Raw genomic sequence first — 10897 nt, forward strand, 5'->3', positions numbered from 1 at the left:
CTCTGAACACCCTAGCAACCGCATATCAACGATCTCACAACCACGCAAATCACTTTAGAAACAGTAAAGCAACACCCTGGCAACTACCCTGAACACCCCAGCAACCGCATAGCAACGCTCTCTCAACCCACTCAAATCACTTTAGAAACAGTAATGCAATTATGCAACGCCCTGGCAACTACCCGGAACACCCTAGCAACCGCATATCAATGATCTCACAACCACGCAATTCACTTTAGAAACAGTAAAGCAATGCCCTGGCAACTACCCTGAACACCCCAGCAACAGCATAGCAACGCTCTCTCAACCGGCGCAAATTTCTTTAGAAACAGTAAAGCAATACCATGGCAACTACCCTGAACACCCTAGCAACTGCATAGCAACACTCTCTCAACCCACTCAAATAACTTTAGTAACATTAAAAGAAACGCCCTGACAACTACCCTGAACACCCTAGCAACCGCATAGCAATATTCTAACCACTGAAAACACCATAGCAACACCTTGGAAACCACCTATAATGCTTTGGCAGATTTTGGCAAGCAAAATGTAAAAGAAAGACAAATACTTGCACATGTAGCTCACTATACATAAAACACACAGATTTTGTAATTCCGTCATGAACTGACGAACAGAAATGTTCTATTTGTGTAAAAGCACAAAACAACAGTCCATTAGAGCAGTACAGCTGTAGTCCCCAGACTCAACCAGCTCTATAGGTGATGGGTTGTGGCCTTGAACTGCTCGCTTCGACATGGCGGTTTAAAATAGCCAGACTTAAGAGACGTATTTATAGGCAGCATTTGCGTTGCTATGCGTTTCCCTGACACCAGACACTACAACTCAATGGTTTGCTTGCGTCAGAGCAGCATCCACGACACACTTCGTCAGATTCGATAGCCAGCGTCCCTCACGACCTGGTGAACACACAGAGATGGGCTGACACCCGACACATACAGTAGATCAGATGTTTGACGCCCAGGACCAGGTCTTCTTCTCTCCACGGGAAGGTCTGGAAAGACCTTTGGCGAAATAAAAATAAACACAAATGAGTCCAGTGTTATTTCATACTACTGTATTATTTATTCAAATTTTGAAGTAGCTTTTATTTTTCTGGTTTCAGTTTTTATTCTAACTTAAGTTTTGGTAATTTTGTTGTACTTTTGTCATTTGTATTGGTTTTTAGAATTTTGGTTTAGATTTAATTATATATTTTTCTATATTTTCTAGTTTTTGTGAATTTAGGATTTCAAGTGCTAAAGTACTCAAGTACCACTTTTAGTCAGTTAAGTGTTTAATCTAACACTCAGAAATGAATTCTAAAAACATTTATTTTAGTTAATTCAATTATTTTTCAGTTTATTTGGGTCAACACAATTTAGTTGGTTTAGGTCAAATTAATTTACTCTAGTATGTTAAACTTAACATTACTACATTTGTAAACACCCAACCCTACTAGCAAACTACTTAACCACCCAGAATACCATAGCAACCACTGAACCACGCAGAACACCGTAGCAACCACTGAACCACCCAGAACACCGTAGCAACCACCTAACCACCCAGCACACTCTAGCAAACACTTAACCACACTGAAAACCTTAGCAACTGGTTAACAACCACCCAGGACACTCTAGCAACTGATAAAAAAAACAGCCAGAACACTCTAGCAACTGTTTAAAAACCAACCTGAACACTCTAGCAACTACTTAACCATAGATAACACCTTAGCAACTGCATAGCAACCATACAGAACATACAAGCAACCACTTAACCACCCTGAAACCCCTAGCAACTGCTTAACATCCAGGCAGAACACTCCAGCAACCACTTAACCACCCCAAACACCCTAGCAACTGGTTAACAACAACACAGAACACTCTACCAACCACTTAACCACCACAAGCACCATAGCAACTGGTTAACAACAACCCAGAACACTATAGCAAGTGCTTAAAAACCAGCCAGAAGACTCAGCCAGAAGACTCAAGCAACCACTTAACCATAGATAACACCTTAGCAACTACATAACAACCACACAGAACATACAAGCAACCACTTAACCACCCTGAAACCCCTAGCAACTGCTTAACAACCAGGCAGAACACTCAAGCAACCACTTAACCACCCCAAACACCCTAGCAACTGGTTAACAACAACCCAGAACACTCTAGCAACGACTTAACCACCCAGCCAGAACATTCTAGCAACCAATTAAACAACCTAAATACCCTATAAACTGGTTAACAACCACCCAGAACACCCTAGCAACCATTTAACAACCAGGTGGAACACTCTAGCACCCACTTAACCACCATGAACACTCTAGCAACTGCTGAATAAACACCCTGAATACTCTAGTAACCACTTTAACACCCTAGCAACCACCTAACCACCCTGAACACCCTAGCAACGGGTTAACAACAACCCAGAATGCCCTAGCAACTGTTTAACAACCACCAAGAACACTCTAGCAACCACTTAACCACCCAGAACACCCTAGCAACTGCTTAACCACTCAGAACCCCCTAGCAACCACTTAACCACCCAGAAAGAACAAAACAACAAGAACTGGCAAACTTTTCTGACTGAACAATTCAAGTGAAATATTTGTGAATTAAAGAATATTACATCTGTGATATTTCATTCCTCATGCTGTGTAGCCAAACCCTCAAGACATTTAATAAGCAAAAGGCTGAGGGAAACATGTGGTTTAACTCTAGCATCTCTCTGTCTTTGAGTTTCATTTGATTAAATTGACTCATGCAACTTATAGAAGCACCAGGGGGTTCCTGAACACAACCCAAGATCTCTGTCTGTTGAAAGATCACTGCTGTGGCCCCGGGGACAGAGACACAGCTGAGGTCTCACAGTGAGGGGTGGCTCAGCATTTGGGCCTCAGCACGACATCACTTCCTCCAGCCGTTTCTTCACCTGACTTTGAGAAACCAGAAGGTCGAACGAGCTCATCCTGTCCTGCCAGCAAACAATAAACCAAAGCAATTTACTTTGGAACAAAATAACCCAGGGCTTCATTAACCCAGGGTTAAATGCTCAGTACTATGTCAACGACCACAACCGTGCAAAGAATCCACTGTTTTCCTCCTCTGAGCTCCATCAGCTTTTATTCGTCTCCGCTTTGGGCTCTTGTCTGACCTTTGGCATCCTCTAAATAAGAGCAGAGTGAACTAGAGTAAATGGTTTCTGTGTTAATGCAGTGAGAAAGACCTTTAAAAGGAGTGTTTCTATTCATGAATGAAATACACTGTGCTTCACCTCCTACAGTGGCTCCGCTCTTTAAACACGAGAATGAGAAGCTGTTCCTTGCAGGAATTATTTTGCTTTGCCCATAAAAGTTGGCGAAACACTAAAAAGTTATCTGTCATCCTGCAGTATTGTGTTTCTAACAGAGTGAAGCATCACTCCTGCTGTTCTGAGCTTCAATTCAACACATTGCAAAAAAAAAAAAAAAAAAAAAAACGCCTGAACTGAGGAGTTTAGAAAGCTATAGATCTGCTTAAGTGTCTCGTAGAGAGACAGGACGGCCAATTAATGCTCTGAAAACTCTGTCATGGTTTCAGGGATGGAAGATCTCAGCGTGGGATCACTGCACTTCCCGTGCCAGACAGTTCCTGGCAGTGACATGACTTTGAACCGGCATGCATTCAGGAGGAAGACTGAATAAAACACATCTGATCTCACCGATCTGAGCGATTCATCTTAGTAAAAAACAAAAGTTACTGTCATCCATTTCACTTTATTCACTTTGACAGGGTGACTCCCTAGTTCTCTTCCTTTATTTGATTGTGAATAAAAGCCAAAGAACAGGAAGGAAGGAATAAGAGAATGTGAGGTTTTCATTATAGCCTTGAAAATAAACTCAAGGCCTTTGACTTTGCAGCATTTTGAACTCTGAAATGCACTTGCGGTGTTGCAAAAGAGATCTTCATTTCAAAAGAAAGAGCTGGCAGACCTTTTTGTCTCTGGTTGAAAGTTGAGAAATCGAGTGCAACTCAAGGGAAATAAATATGACCAAAATATCTATTTAATGTCTCAATTGTATTGCCATGAGACTAAATGCATCCTGCTTCTCAGATGCTTCTCCTAGGTAAAAAGTCCCCAATCTCACATGCATCCTGTCAGAACAGATCTCAAAACAGTCTCAGACTGCTCAGATTTGCCAAGAAACCAAAGACAACGATCTCAATATTAAGTCAAACATTTCAAATAATCTGAACTGCTCTTCGCATAAATTTTATGCAGTATCTATACTCTTTATGTTTAACATCGGCAACAGCATTGATACTTAATATGTAACTGGGAAGAACATAGAAGGAGGCATGTTTGTGCTAAACAGAACATTTACTAATTTAAATGGCAAAAAGATACCAAAGAGAAACATTTTTTTGTGTTGAAATACAAAAAAAATGGCAGTGAATAATAACTGCTTAGTGAAATTCACAATGTCATAATCCACAGTGAATGCACAGTGATTTCTCAACTTTCATCAAGAAAATTTCTTTAGAAGCAAAGTTCACAAAGGAAGATTGTTTTGCTCAAATGTTGCTCTATGTAAACTAGGCTAATTATAGATGTTCATTTAAAGAAAACAGCTCTATTTCCCTGGTCCAATTTACACTAGCATTCCTTTCTGTGTCCGGGCCGGGTGAGGTTTCCCATGTTGAGTCAAATTAAGCCGCAGGTTCCACTCCTGGTGGTGCCTTTCCATTAAATCTTTTAAGATTCAGCTTTGCAACCCCCTGGAAACCAAAGACTTGTGGTTTCCTGCACACTGCCTGGCGGGTCAGGGCATTAACGGCCCCCCTCTGACCCACTCGGGCATCCCAGGGAGGATGTGCAGTCCTGGGCAGGATTCAGTTTTGAAGGTCCTTGCACACTGAGTCCGAAATTCTCGTCCAAAATTTTCGCACGTAAAAAAATACATTGTTGCATCAATCACATTAACCGATTAAGCCCCCCAAACTTTCATCGGTCATAAAAAAAATTGTTTCGGGTTTGATTTTCGGTGTTTTTGCATCCGTAGCAAGCATTTTGAGAGGTGTTTTGACAACTCAGAGCCATCGAATGACGAATACGGAAAAAAAACCCGGAAATTTCGGACTCACTGTACATGGACCTTGAGTCTGGTTCTCAGGCAGTTGTGTGATGGACTGTACTCAGGTTTTGAACCATTTCAAACACAGACCTCCAGAGAAGCAAACCAGTGCATAATTTGCTGCTGGCAGCCCAGAGAAGTGCACCTTAGCAGGCTTGAATGTAGGAATTGATGGCCGGCTCGGGGGAGACTTCAACCACTTCTGACCCGCTCGGGCATCCCAGGGAGGGTGTACCGTCCCGGGCACGAATCAGTGTCAGGAATTCCTTCACAGAAAATGTGTCAAGCGCAGACTTGGCCAAAACATCCAGCCTCTCTGACCTACCCTGGCCAGTTGGAGCAGAGGCTGTCTGAGTGAACGGTTTATTCCGGGTGGATGATGGAATCTATGGGTGTATTTTGTTTACTCATTTTGACACTTTTAATCAATTTAATGGATCATTGCTGAATAAAAGTTTTTTTTTTTTTTTTTTTTTTACTTATTGACTTCAAATTTCAGAACTAGTGAGCATTTAGAACTACATTTTTCAATATATAGGTAAATTACTTCACTCAACATACCTCAAACATGAATTTTGACTTTGTAGTTTGAAATGTAAGTTGCTAAACAAGAAATTTTCGCACGTTAAAAAATAAATACGACCTCATGTTGTGTCAATCATGTTTACACACTGCCTCCGAAATCTTCGTCCGTCATAAAAAAAATCCAGAACGGGTTTGATTTTCTGCTTTTTCACATTTTGAGAGGTGTTTTGACAATTCAGAGCCATCGAAAAAACTAATACAAACATTTCGCATCCAAAAGGCGGTTGTGTGATGGACTGTACTCAGGTTTTCAACCATTTCAGACACAGACCTCCAGAGAATTAACCCGGGGGGGGGGGGGGGGGGGTGAGGGGGGGGGGGTTGCATAGTTTGCAGCTGGCAGCCCAGAGAAGTGCACTTAGCCGGCTTGACTGTGGAAATTGATGGTCGGATGAAAAACAAAGTGTGGCCTCAGGGTAAACTTCAACCCCCTCTAACCCCCTCGGGCATCCCAGGGAGGGTGCACCATCCTGGGCACGATTCAGTGTAAGACACCCTGGAGGAATTCCTTCCCAGGAAATATGTCAAGTGCAGGCTTGGCCTAAACATCCAGCCTCTCTGACCTACCCTGGCCAGCCCAGGGAGGGTGACTCAGTTCTGGGCGCAGTCAAATTCGCCCGCCACTCTGGAAAGCGGCGGTAGGAGGAGAAGCTGTCCGTTGACCTCCTCTGGCTCGATTGCTGGAATCGATGGGTGTCACTTTTGGGTGCCACTTTAATTTAATGCATCCTTGCTGAAAAAAGTGTTTTTTTGTTTTGTTTTGGTTTTTTACTTACTGACTCCAGAATTAGTGAGCATTTAGAACAACAGTTTTAAATGTAAATTACTTTACTCAACATACCTTTACTCAAATTTCGAGATGGTCCTTAATGCAGAGCATAAAATCCGGGGGGAGGAGTCGGATCTAGATCCAACTCCTCCCACCTTACATACCTAAACCTACCAATCTCCACCCCCTGATCCCTAAACCCACCCCTAAACCTACCCATCTCCACCCCTGAACCTACCAATCTCCACCCCTTATATAAGATCCGACTCCTCCCCCCGGATCTTGTGTATTGCATTCAGGTGCTACTGCAAATTTCCGCCTGCAACACAGATTGTTCACATTCATTCCTCAAACATGAATTTTGCCTTGTAGTTTGAAATGTAATTTGCTAAACAAGAACCACAAATATGGTATTTAGACAAATCGGACAACCACTGTAGTCTAATAGCAACTTTCAGTATTATACATTTACCTGTTCTGTATAATTCCTTTAATGAATTTAAAGGTACAGTCTATAAGATTGACAGCTAGTGGTTGAAATAGGTACTGCAGTCCAAATAAAAATATTGGAAAGAGTTGTTTCCCCCGCCCCTCCTCCTCCTCCTCCTCCTCCTCCTCCTCCTCAGACTCGACGCTCACACCAGTTTGAGGACACGCAACAGGAACGAGCGCAAATGACAATGAAAGCAGAGGAGACTTACTTGATGAGTTGATTTATTGATTCATGATGAGTTGACATCGCGTTTTATTACGCTCCCATTCATAGAGACTTTAGATGGGTGCGGAGACATTTTTAGGTTGGGTAGAATCTGCAATCTCTGCAATCTCTGTTCGCTGGTTCCCATTGCTGCAATACGCTGTGTTTTTCGCCAACTGGCAACCTGTGGTGTCGAAATAGACATTCTGACACAAAACATATTTCAAAGTAAAATAAGTGTTTTTCAGAGAAATGAGTACGTGAACTCAGCATGCTTCCTAAATATCTGCAAACTTAACATATTATGGTATTCGTATGCTTTAATACAGTCAAAAACGTACATACAGCACCTTTAAGTGCCTAAACATCAAATATAAAGCATGCACAATTCATTCTTAGTCAATTTCCCTGTGTGTGTTTTATGGAGACGGATAACCATTATAGAGTCATTGTGTGCTAGGCTGGAAGGTGGTAAAGCTTTTATGAAACAATGGCTTTTTGTTTTTGAATGATTTCCATCAATTCTGCCTCTGCGTTGACCAGGACTATTCCCGCGAGGCAAAACAATCGTCTGAATGGAGCGGTGCGTGAGTGATGATAACCACAGACTGTTGTCCTCTGTGACGCAAAACTCTGGCTCGCACTGATCGATCGGCGTGTACTTTTTTCCCCACTGTTGCTGCAATAGTCCCACCCTGCTCCTTACACACACACACACTTCCTAATTAAACCCAGGAGTGCGGTGCTCAGGCCGGTCAGCCTTTGTTCAACTTTCCCTCATCAAGAGCTCTTGCAGATATCAAGCAGAGCTGCGTCCATCGGCCTCAGACAGACGTATCCCACAATGCCCCAAAGAAGGAAAGACGTCAAGCCTCCCACACGGGAAACCGCAGAGCAACGTTTGATAGAAATCTGTATGAGAAAACATTATCCTCTGTGAGTAATTCATTCATGACTGTTCGAGTGAAAGTGAACATAATAAAGCTACACTACCGTCCAAAGGTTTTCACCAAGGATGCATTAAACTGATCAAAAGTGACAGTAAAGGCATTTATAATGTTATTTATGTATCAAATAAATGCTTTTCTTTTGAACTTTCTATTCATCTAAGGGTCATGGGGAAAAATGCATCACATTGCATTTGTTTTCAACATTGATAATAATTAGAAATGTTTCTTGAGCACCAAATCAGCATATTATAATGATTTCTGAAGGATCATGAAATTTTGAATGACTATTTACCACACTTGCACTGTTTATCATTCTCAGTGTGTAAATAAACTCTGTGATTAGAGTTTTGTTATTCATTTGTAAAGATTGCCTGTTTTATTACTGTGTACTAATGCGCTGTATACTGTGTATTTCATGCAGTAGAAGAAAGTTTTGTGACAACAGTTAGATGAAATCTCAAAGGAAGCGGCCCAATGTCGCTGTCAATCGGGTTGTGTTGTTTCTTGACGTGTGAGATCGGCTGACCTTTGAACAACCTCTTTAGACAATGATTTCAGAGCTGGGATTCAGGAAAACACTATGACATCAGCACTAGTATCAATGAGTCTCAGGACACACACACACACACACACACACACGGACACTCAAACACACACACACGCACACACCTAATCTGTTCACATAAATTTTAATGGGGAAAAAAAGAACAATCCAAGCTTGTCATAGTTACTCACATAATGGAATTATTGTGTCGACATCCAAATGGTTTGAAATGTATCCTATTTTCTAAATGCATGTTATTGATCTCATTGTGAACGATTTATTCATGAAGTGGCGGCTCGTCCGAATTTTCACCTAAATTTTGAAGGTCAAATTAATGTCAATAAAATTACATGATGTTAGTTTGAACTGCTACCGCTGATAATGCACCAAATACCGTAATTATGGAGAGCAGAGATACTGGATATTTGATTAGCCAACAAATTTACCAAGCCACCAAGCCAGTTAAAGATGAAGGAAGACCTGATGTTGGATATAGCAATCAGCTTCACTAAACGGATGAATGTGCTCTTTTAACACAGACATTTAAAGGGACAGAAGGATGGATTTCTGCTTCAAGCGATTTAGGTTTGTGAAATTATTTTATAGTTGAGTTTTTAACAACTTCTTGAAACTGTGGGAGCATCTCTAACAATAAGAGGAAGTGCATTGCATAACCTGGGTGAAGGAACAGAGAAAGCTCTCTCCCCCATAGATGTTAATCTACAGAGAAGCTGCTGAAGAGAATCAGTAGACCGAAGGGAACGGGAAGGCGCGTACAGGCTGCCTAAGTCACAGATATGAGAAGGGGCTATTCCATGCATAGCTTTGTATGTTAATGTGAGAGTTTTAAAAGCAATACGCGACTGAACAGGAAGCCATATGCATCCCTAATATATGCACACAAACGTTTATGTTCTTCCCAATGCCACACTGTAACAGCAAAATATCCAGCGAACAACAACTTTAAATTTAGCTCTACACCTCAAAAAAGCTATCACTCGGAATATAGCACACAGTCGTATTGAGTTATAAGCAGTATTTCTGAATAAATCATCTATTATATCCACTCGTAATGCATCAGTTTGGGACGCACTATTAAAACCAGATCAAAGATCATTTTATTAGGCTTTTGTGCATCTACGAAATAACATGGGGTTTTTGTGCATGCTGGCACCGGGGCGTTTTTCCCAGGGTAACTGAAGTGAATTGTTGAGACGCTGAGTGCAGGAAGCATGAGGGTGTGTGTCGCACAGCAGCTGTGGAGGTCGGGAAGCGTTTAACGCTGATGTCATGAGAGGTACGGTCTTCACACCGCAAACTTTCCTTTTATCTCACCTCGGCCCTGCTGTGAGAAAAGCTCACAGTTCATCCGTCATCCTCCAGAGACGCATTAAAGCGCCGCGACACGATGGCTGCGGGTTTAGTCACAGGGACGCACATCTAACAGATCATTTTCTTGTGGATTAGTTAATATATTGAACATATTGAAGTTGATTAAAAACATAATAATTTAAAACATTTAACAGCGTTTTGAACGACCACATCACAATTTTGTCCCCAGGCCTGTGTCGCCCATTTTTATGATAAATACAACACTTCATATACATGATGTTTACCCAACTTTTTTACATTCTTGGGTTTATCAGTAATAATTTTCTCTAATGTATTTTTTTTTTTATTATCCCTCAACTGATTGACCACCCTGTTATTTTGACTACTTTCCCTTTAAATGAAAGTTGGACACGTTAAATGACATCATATTATAAAGCAGTTTTTTAAGAGTTAATCTCTTTTAAACTCCATGACTTCTCCGTTTGGGGTCTTTTTTATGGCAAGTGTCAACTTTAAAGATGTGAGCAGGTTACTGTTGGCCACTGCAGTGTGTGTTTATGAGATCGCAGGGCGTTATTATTATCTGTGAAGTGTGAAGTTGACATTCCTGCCTCCTCCTCCGCCGAGGGACGAGCATGAAAAGGGTTTTTCGTGGAGCTTTTTAAGAGAGGCCGAATCCGGGGCAAAGTGTGTGACCCACCGAGGGGAAACTAAAATACACAGATGACGCCTTTAGAAAACTGCAGATTTGTTTTATGCCAGATAAACCACTCATATAATCCCAATTGTTTTTAGATTAAATGGAAATAGCTCTTTTTGCTGAAGTCTCCAGTTGTTCCCTAGTAAAAACCCAGTAATCTTACATGTGTCTCCTCTAGAGATTCATTAGAGATCTAAACAACAT

Source organism: Scardinius erythrophthalmus (assembly GCF_964197995.2).
Source record: "Scardinius erythrophthalmus genome assembly, chromosome: 1".
NCBI lineage: Eukaryota > Metazoa > Chordata > Actinopteri > Cypriniformes > Leuciscidae > Scardinius > Scardinius erythrophthalmus.